This window comes from Zingiber officinale, chromosome 9A (assembly GCF_018446385.1).
Source record: "Zingiber officinale cultivar Zhangliang chromosome 9A, Zo_v1.1, whole genome shotgun sequence".
NCBI classification, from domain to species: Eukaryota; Viridiplantae; Streptophyta; class Magnoliopsida; order Zingiberales; family Zingiberaceae; genus Zingiber; species Zingiber officinale.
This window is the reverse complement of record NC_056002.1, coordinates 66,432,719-66,442,465: the sequence shown is the minus strand read 5'-3', so window position 1 is coordinate 66,442,465 and position 9,747 is coordinate 66,432,719.

Genomic DNA, 9,747 nt, shown 5'->3' with positions numbered 1-9,747 from the left:
GATTTTGAATCATATGAGATATGCGAGTTATGCCTACGAGGCAAGATGACTAAGACTCCTTTTAGTGGGCACAGCAAGAGAGCGACTGATTTGTTAGGACTCATACATAGTGATGTATGTGGCTCTTTCAATGTTGCTGCTAGAGGCGGTTATAGGTACTTCATCACATTTACTGATGATTTCAGTAGATATGGTTATGTGTACTTGATGACACATAAGTTTGAATCCTTTGAAAAGTTCAAAGAATTCAAGAATGAAGTACAGAACCAGCTTGGCAAGAGTATTAAGATACTTCGATTAGATCGAGGTGGAGAATACCTTAGCCATGAGTTTTGTGACTACCTAGCTGAGTGTGAGATTCTATCCCAACTCACTCCTCCTGGGACACCACAGTGGAATGGTGTATCCGAAAGGAGGAATTGTACCCTATTAGATATGGTACAATCTATGATGAGTCACACTGATCTTCCGAAATACCTTTGGGGCTATGCTCTAGACACGGCAGCTTTTATACTCAACCGAGTTCCATCCAAGGCCGTGATTAAGACACCATATAGGATATGGACTGGGAGAGATGCCCAGGTGTCTTTCATGAGGATTTGGGGTTGTGAGGCTTACGTTCGACGTCAAGTCTCAAACAAGTTAGGACCGAAATCCGACAAGTGCTACTTTATTGGATATCCCAAGGAAACTAAGGGATATTACTTCTACATTCCCAGTCAGCACAAGGTAGTTGTGGCAAAGACTGGGGTCTTTCTAGAAAGGGACTTTGTTTCTAGAAAGACTAGTGGGAGCGCGTTCGATCTTGAAGAAGTTCAAGATGCGAACAAATAGCACTGATGCCTCGATGGAAATTGAACTGGAACCACAAAGTGTTGTGGATGATGTTGTTCCACAAAGAGTTGAGGAACAACAACCAGTTCAAGTAGACATACCTCTTCGCAGGTCTGATAGGGTATGTCGTCAGCCTGAGAGATACTCATTTCTCTTGTCTGACCATGATGACGTTGTGCTCATAGATGATGAGCCTACCACCTATCAGGAAATTGTGATGAGACCAGATTCCGAGAAATGGCTAGAGGCCATGAGATCTGAGATGGAATCCATGTACACCAACCAAGTATGGACTTTGGTTGATCCACCTGAAGGAGTAAAACCCATTGGGTGTAAGTGGGTCTTTAAGAGAAAACCTGACATGGATGGACTTATCTATAAGGGTCGCTTGGTAGCTAAAGGTTTCAAGCAAATTCATGGTATTGACTATGATAAAACCTTTTCTCTAGTAGTGATGTTTAAACCCATTCGGATCATGCTTGCAATTGCAGCATACCATGACTATGAGGTATGGTAGATGGATGTCAAAACCGCGTTTCTGAATGGAAACCTACTCGAGGATGTGTACATGACACAACCTGAGGGTTTTGTAGATCCACAGAATACTAACAGAGTATGCAAGCTGCATAGGTTCATTTATGGACTAAAGCAAGCTTCTCGGAGCTGGAATCTTCGATTCGATGATGCAATCAAACAGTTTGGTTTCATCAAGAACAAAGATGAGCCTTGTGTCTACAAGAAGGTTGTAGGGGATATAGTTGTCTTCCTCATATTGTATGTGGATGACATACTACTCATTGGGAAAGACATCCCTTTGCTTCAGTCTGTCAAGACCTGGCTAGGAAGTTGCTTCTCAATGAAAGACTTAGGTGAGGCATCCCGCATTCTAGGGATACAGATCTATAGAGATAGATCTAAGAGATTGCTTGGCCTAAGTCAGAGTACATACATTGACAAGGTACTCCTTCGGTTTGCCATGCAGAAATCCAAGAAGGGTTTCTGCCGATGTCACATGGTGTGAGTCTTTCGAAGACTCAAGGTCCCTCTTCTAGAGAGGTGAGAGACCGCATGGATCAGATCCCTTATGCCTCAGGCATAGGATCGATCATGTACGCCATGCTATGTACTCGACCGGATGTCTCGTATGCTTTGAGCATGATGAGCAGATACCAGTCAGATCCAGGTGAAAGTCACTGGATAGCGGTCAAGAATATTCTTAAGTACTTAAGAAGGACTAAAGAATATTTCTTGATATATGGAGGCGATGATGAGCTAGCTGTAAAGGGTTACAGTGATGCTAGCTTCCAGACCGACCAGGATGACTATAGATCGCAGTCGAGGTTCGTATTTTGCATTAATGGTGGTGCTTATAGCTGGAAGAGTTTGAAGCAGGATACAGTAGCTGATTCTACAACAGATGCCGAGTACATTGCTGCATCAGAGGCAGCAAAGGAGGCAGTTTGGATCCGCAAGTTCATCACTGAACTTGGGGTGGTTCCTAGCATTGCTAACCCCATCGAGCTCTATTGTGACAACAATGGAGCTATAGCACAGGCGAAGGAACCTCGCTCACACCAGCGGACCAAACACATACTACGGCGCTTCCATCTCATTCGAGAGATCATCGAGAGAGGAGATGTGAAGATTTGCAGAGTACCTACAAAGGCTAACATCGCAGATCCCTTGACCAAGGCTTTGGCACAGAGGAAGCATGATGGTCACACTAGGTCATTTGGGCTTAGAGCCTACACTGATTGGCACTAGTGCTAGTGGGAGATTGTTAGCTAGAGCCCTAGAGCCAATCATTTGATGATTATATTATGGACTTATTGTATCATATTTTTATATTAATAAAGGCATTTGTTTGGTTATTATACTTACTTGTATTGGTGCAAAATAAACTAAGTATAATAACGTCCTTGAGTAGAAGGTTCTTACCTATATCAATCGATTGGTTGAATCGATAGTGAGATGATATAGGGAACACTACTCTTAATCATTCCTAGTCGAGTATTAACATTCAGGGACAATGTTAATGCAATAAGACTAGCATGTAGGTCAACTCGATGACTTGATCTCACAAGTCATGGATATGAAGATATCAAGTTGACACATGGGTATGCATTGGAGAATGTATACTGAATGACCCGCCATGAGAAAGTATCATGGATCGTTATATGAGTGTCATATACTTTCTCATGTGGCTATTAGTATGACTACTAGTCCTTAGACCTGAAGTCACCATAGATCCCTACATAAGGAGTTATGTACTTTGGTTTCGTCAAATGTCACCCGTAACTGGGTGGACTATAAAGGCGATTACTGGGTATATAACGAATTATGCAAAGGGATATGAGTGATGTAGATGGGATCTATCCCTCCCATATGATGGGAGTGACATCGGTATTCTTGATAGAGTTAGACCACGAAGTGCATGGCCATGCCCAAATGAGTCAACATGAGATGTTGAGCTCATTTGATCGAGTGAGTCTACTTGGAGTTCAAGATTTAGATTGATTAGAGGATGACACGGTCTATGCCTCACATTGATCAATCTAGATGTCTAGGATAGAAGGACACTTGTCATATATTGTGAGGAGTCACAATTAGTAGTCACAAGGTGATGTTGGATCTCAACATTCTTGTAACTTGGGTAGCAATGATGTATTGCTAGATGCCGCTCATTGCTTATGTTTCTAAAGGAGTTTAGAAACATTGCCAACGTTACAAGAACCTATTGGGTCACACACAAAGGACAAGTGGATGGAGATTAGGTTCATATGATGAACCAATTGGATTAGGTTCATATGATGCACCAAAGATTGGATTCAAATTAGACTTATTGAGTTAGACTCAATTAGATTCAATTGTTGAATAAGTCTAATTTAAATTTGATTCATTGAGTCAATTTATATTAATGAATTGAGATTCATTAGATTGAAATTGACTTGAATCAAAGGTTGGATTTAACTCAACAAGGAAGAAAAATTGGTCAATTTTGACTTGACCAAGTGGAAGTTGAAACATCAAGTTTGACTTGATGTATTGCCACATCATGAAGGTTGATTCATCCTACATGGCATGACAAACCTTGCCACATCACCTCCACCTTATAATGGTGTGCCACCTCATGGAGGTTACACATCTTATACCACTTAATGTGGCCGGCCACATTAAATGAGGGGGTTACATTGTGTGGCCGGTCACACACTAATGAGGAGGGGTTTTTCATTTGGTGTATTGATGTGTGGTAATTGCTTAATCTTCTTCCTAGCTTCTTCCTCTCCTTCTCTTGCTGTTGCCGTGAGGTTTCATGGAGGGAGAAGGTGTGTGAGTTGTCATCCAAGAGAATAAGGGAAAGTGAAGGTCACAAAGGAGGATACTACTAGTGAGTGTATGAGATTCCTTGTTGTTTTCTCTTTTTCTCTCTTTTAAATCCTACCCGAGAGCCCTAGAAAGTGCTAGCACACTTGGGGTACTCTCTTCTCCATCAACAGTTAGCGGGGAGATTTCCATTCTCCACCAACTACTTAAGAGTGTCATCAATTCCATGCTGCACCATTCGGACAAGGAGGGTGCTAATCATATCATAGAACTCTTCTTATTGTAGGAATTCTTTCTTCCTGGTGGTCTAACGCTCATCCTCTCCCAACTGATGCCCCTCAAGCTTGGACACCTTGTCCTCCAACTGGTCTTTCTAGACTTCAATCATTGATACGGAGGCTTGCAGTTCCACTAGGCAAGTCTCATGGCCCTTCGCCTCAACTCGAGCATCCTCAGCCACGATAATGGCAGCCTCGAAATTACATCATCAGGTTTCCACCAGGGTCTTGGCTGACTCGGCCTCCCCTCGAGTGCCTACCAATTCCACTTTCAAAATCTCTAGCCTGAATGGTCGCCTCCTTGGTAGTGGTGGTCTCCAATTCCATTTGATGGGCGGCTGCGACAGCTGTCAATGTGTTTTTCTCAACTTGTACCTAACTCACCCAATGCATCAAGCTAATCCTTTCCACCATTCTCCACTATCCCCCTCTTCAATCGAGTGATTTTTATCTGATCAAAATTGGGGTCAGCCTGTTGCCCCTTTAGGTGATCAACTTTCGACTGCGCAAGGATTATTTCCTCTTGAGCTGTAGTAAAAAAAACTAGGTTTCCAGTAGAGTTATGTGGGCCTGCAACTCTCATCGGCCCTACCAGATCTCAGGGTATCACTGGTCAAATACCATCAATTAGGCCATATGCTTGGCCCCATTCAACAGAAGTTCCTCTACTAAAGCTCTTAAAGGCATGTCCTTATTCATTTCTTCACCGTTCTTCCATGCGAGGACCCCTAGAACATAGAGAATGAGATCCAGCCTATGCTCGTCTTGAATTGGGTCTTGGGATAGCTCCACGATGAATGGGACGCCCTCTTCACTTGAAAAATCCTCTCGATGACCTACAAAATATAGATCCACGGGAGCATGCAAGGGACATGCCCCCATGCAGGTTCCCAATTCTATAGGGAGCGGGAAAACTAGGGTCCTAGGAGATGGTGGGAATTGCATCAAGGAAAGATTGGCTATATCCAGGCATCTCTCTGACCCAACTGGCACGTCTGGTGGCAAAATTGGCAAACAGATCAATGGGTCGGGGGATCTGGTTAGGACTCGTACAAGGAGGAATAGGCCCAAGTGGTCGATCTGTTGGGTTATTCGGGCCGCGAAAACTGCGTTTTCGCGTCGCGGAAACCCAGAAAGCCCCAGCCACCAGATCCGTGCAAATTAAAATAAAACAAATACGAGTATGAGTTTACAAACTCTACATCTACACTAGATAAGAGTATTACCCTCGATGCGATGCCCTTCGCTATCCCGCTAGTCCAATGGCTTACCGGATCTCAAGATTGTCAACGTAGACAATCCTCTACACGTATCCACATGAACACACTAGATGGAGAAGGACCAAACAAAGGTGTGCTAGCACCTAGGGTGTTCGGCCAAGATAGGAGAGGGAGAGTAAGAAGAGAGAGCTCAAGGAGGAAAAAGAGTTGATTAGCCTTGAATGAATGAAATGAAATCCCATTCACTAGGTGTGGCCGACTACAATTGTAACTCCTTTACAATTAATGTCGTCGGCCACATTAAATGGAAAGGAGGCTTGTAACCTCCATGATGTGGCACACACATGTGCTAGACATGATGATGTGGCATATCATCATTGGCCATTCAATGCCAAGTCACAAATGATGTGGCATAAAGTCAAGTCAAACATGACTCTTCATCTTCCTCTAAAGTCAAGTCAAACTTGACTTAATCTCTCTCATGGTTGATCTAATCCAACCATTTAATTCAAGCCAATTTAATATAATGAATATAATTCATTTAATTAAATTGATTCAATGAGTCATAATCTAAATTAGACTCATTGAACACATGAATCAACTTGAGTATAACTCAATTAGCCCAATTAGGATTACTCATAATCCAATTTGATTCATCAAATGAATCTAATCCTCTTGGTTCATCATATGAACCTAATCTCCATCTAATTGTCCTTAGTGTGTGACCCTATAGGTTCTTGTAACGTTGGCAATGCCCCTAAACTCATTTAGGAGCATAAGTAATGAGCGGTATCTAGCAACACATCATTACTACCCATATTACAAGAATGTTGAGATCCAACATCACCTTGTGACTACTAATTGTGACTCCTCACAATATATGACAAGTGTTCTTCTATCCTAGACATCTAGATTGATCAATGTGAGGCATAGACCGTGTCATCCTCTGATCAATCTAAATCTTGATCTCCAAGTAGACTCACTAAATCAAATGAGCTCAATATCTCATATTGACTCATTTGGGCATGGTCATGCACTTCGTGGTCTCACTCTATCAAGAATATCGATGTCTCTCCCGTCATATAGGAGGGATAGATCCCATCTACATCACTCACATCCCTCTGCATAATTCGTTACATACCCAATAATCGCCTTTATAGTCTACCCAGTTACGGGTGACGTTTGACGAAACCAAAATACATAACTCCTTATGTAGGGATCCATAGTGACTTCAGGTCCAAGGACTAGTAGTCATACTAATAGCCACATGAGAAAGTATATGACACTCATATAACGATCCATGATACTTTCTCATGGTGGGTCATTCAGTATACATTCTCCAATGCATACCCATGTGTCAACTTGATATCTCTATATCCATGACTTGTGAGATCAAGTCATCGAGTTGACTTACATGCTAGTCTTATTGCATTAACATTGTCCCTGAATGTTAATACTTGACTAGGAATGATTAAGAGTAGTGTTCCCTATATCATCTCACTATCGGTTCAACTAACCGATTGATATAAGTAAGAACATTCTACTCAAGGACGCTATTATACTTAGTTTATTTGGCACCAATACAAGTAAGTATAATAACCAAAAAACAAATGTCTTTATTTATATAAGAATATGATACAATAAGTCCATAATACAATCATCAAATGATTGGCACTAGGGCTCTAACTAACAATCTCCCACTAGCACTAGTGCTAATCAGTGTAGGCTCTAAGCCCCAATGACCTAGTGTGACCATCATGCTTTCTCTGTGCCAAAGCCTTGGTCAAGGGATCTGCGATGTTAGCCTCTGTAGGTACTCTGCATATCTTCATATCTCCTCTCTCGATAATCTCTCGAATGAGATGGAAGCGCCGTAGTATGTGTTTGGTCCGCTGGTGTGAGCGAGGTTCCTTCGCCTGTGCTATAGCTCCATTGTTGTCACAATAGAGCTCAATAGGGTCAACGATACTGGGAACCACCCCAAATTCAGTGATGAACTTGCGCATCCAAACTGCCTCCTTTGCTGCCTCTAATGCAGCAATGTACTCGGCCTCTGTCGTAGAATCAGCTACTGTGTCTTGCTTCGAACTCTTCCAGCTCACAGCACCACCATTTATGCAAAATACGAACCCTGACTGCGATCGGTAATCATCCTGATCGGTCTGGAAGCTGGCATCACTGTAACCCTTTACAGCTAGCTCATCATTGCCTCTATATATCAAGAAATATTCTTTAATCCTTCTCAAGTACTTAAGAATATTCTTAACCGCTTTCCAGTGACTTTCACCTGGATCTGACTGGTATCTGCTCGTCATGCTCAAAGCATACGAGACATCAGGTCGAGTACATAGCATGGCGTACATGATAGATCCTATGGCTGAGGCATAAGGGATCTGATCCATGCGGTCTCTCTCCTCTCTAGAAGAGGGACCTTGAGTCTTCGAAAGACTCACGCCATGTGACATCTGCAGAAATCCCTTCTTGGAGTTCTGCATGGCAAACCGAAGGAGTACCTTGTCAATATATGTACTCTGACTTAGGCCAAGCAATCTCATAGATCTATCTCTATAGATCTGTATCCCTAGAATGCGGGATGCCTCACCTAAGTCCTTCATTGAGAAGCAACTCCCTAGCCAGGTCTTGACAGACTGAAGCATAGGGATGTCCTTCCGAATGAGTAGTATGTCATCCACATACAATATGAGGAAGACAACTATATCCCCTACAACCTTCTTGTAGACCCAAGGCTCATCTTCATTCTTGATGAAACCAAACTATTTGATTGCATCATCGAATCGAAGATTCCAACTCTGAGAAGCTTGCTTTAGTCCATAAATGGACCTATGCAGCTTGCATACTCTGCTAGTATGCTGTGGATCTACAAAACTCTCAGGTTGTGTCATGTACACATCCTCGAGCAGGTTTCCATCCAGAAACGCAGTTTTGACATCCATCTGCCATATCTCATAGTCAAGGTATGCTGCAATAGCAAGCATGATCCGAATGGACTTAAACATCGCTACTGGAGAAAAGGTTTCATCATAGTCAATAACATGAATTTGCTTGAAACCTTTAGCTACCAAGCGACCCTTATAGATAAGCCCATCCATGTCAGTCTTTCTCTTAAAGACCCACTTACACCCTATGGGTTTTACCCCTTCAGGTGGATCAACCAAAGTCCATACTTGGTTGGTGTACATGGATTCCATTTCGGATCTCATGGCCTCTAGCCATTTCTCGGAGTCTGGTCTCATCACAGCTTCCTGATAGGTGGTAGGCTCATCATCTATGAGCACAACGTCATCATGGTCAGACAAGAGAAATGAGTATCTCTAAGACTGACAACGTACCCTATCAGACCTGTGAAGAGGTATGTCTACTTGAACTGGTTGTTGTTCCTCAACTCTTTGTGGAACAACATCATCCACAACACTTTGTTGTTCCAGTTCAACTTCCATCGGGGCTTCAGTGCTATGGTCCGCATCTTGAACTTCTTCAAGATCGAACGTACTCCCACTAGTCTTTCTAGAAACAAAGTCCCTTTCTAGAAAGACCCCAGTCTTTGCCACAACTACCTTGTGCTGACTGGGAATGTAGAAGTAATATCCCTTAGTTTCCTTGGGATATCCAATAAAGTAGCACTTGTCGGATTTGGGTCCTAACTTGTCTGAGACTTGACGTTGAACGTAAGCCTCACAACCCCAAATTCTCATGAAAGATACCTGGGCATCTCTCCCAGTCCATATCATATATGGTGTCTTTATCACGGCCTTGGATGGAACTCGGTTGGGTAAAAAAGCTGTCGTGTCTAGAGCATAGCCCCAAAGGTATGTCGGAAGATCTGTGTGACTCATCATAGATCGTACCATATCTAATAGGGTACGATTCCTCCTTTCGAATACGCCATTCCATTGTGGTGTTCCAGGAGGAGTGAGTTGGGATAGAATCTCACACTCAGCTAGGTAGTCACGAAACTCATGGCTAAGGTATTCTCCACCTCGATCTGATCGAAGTATCTTAATACTCTTGCCAAGCTGGTTCTGTACTTCATTCTTGAATTCTTTGAACTTTTCAAAGGATTCTGACTTATG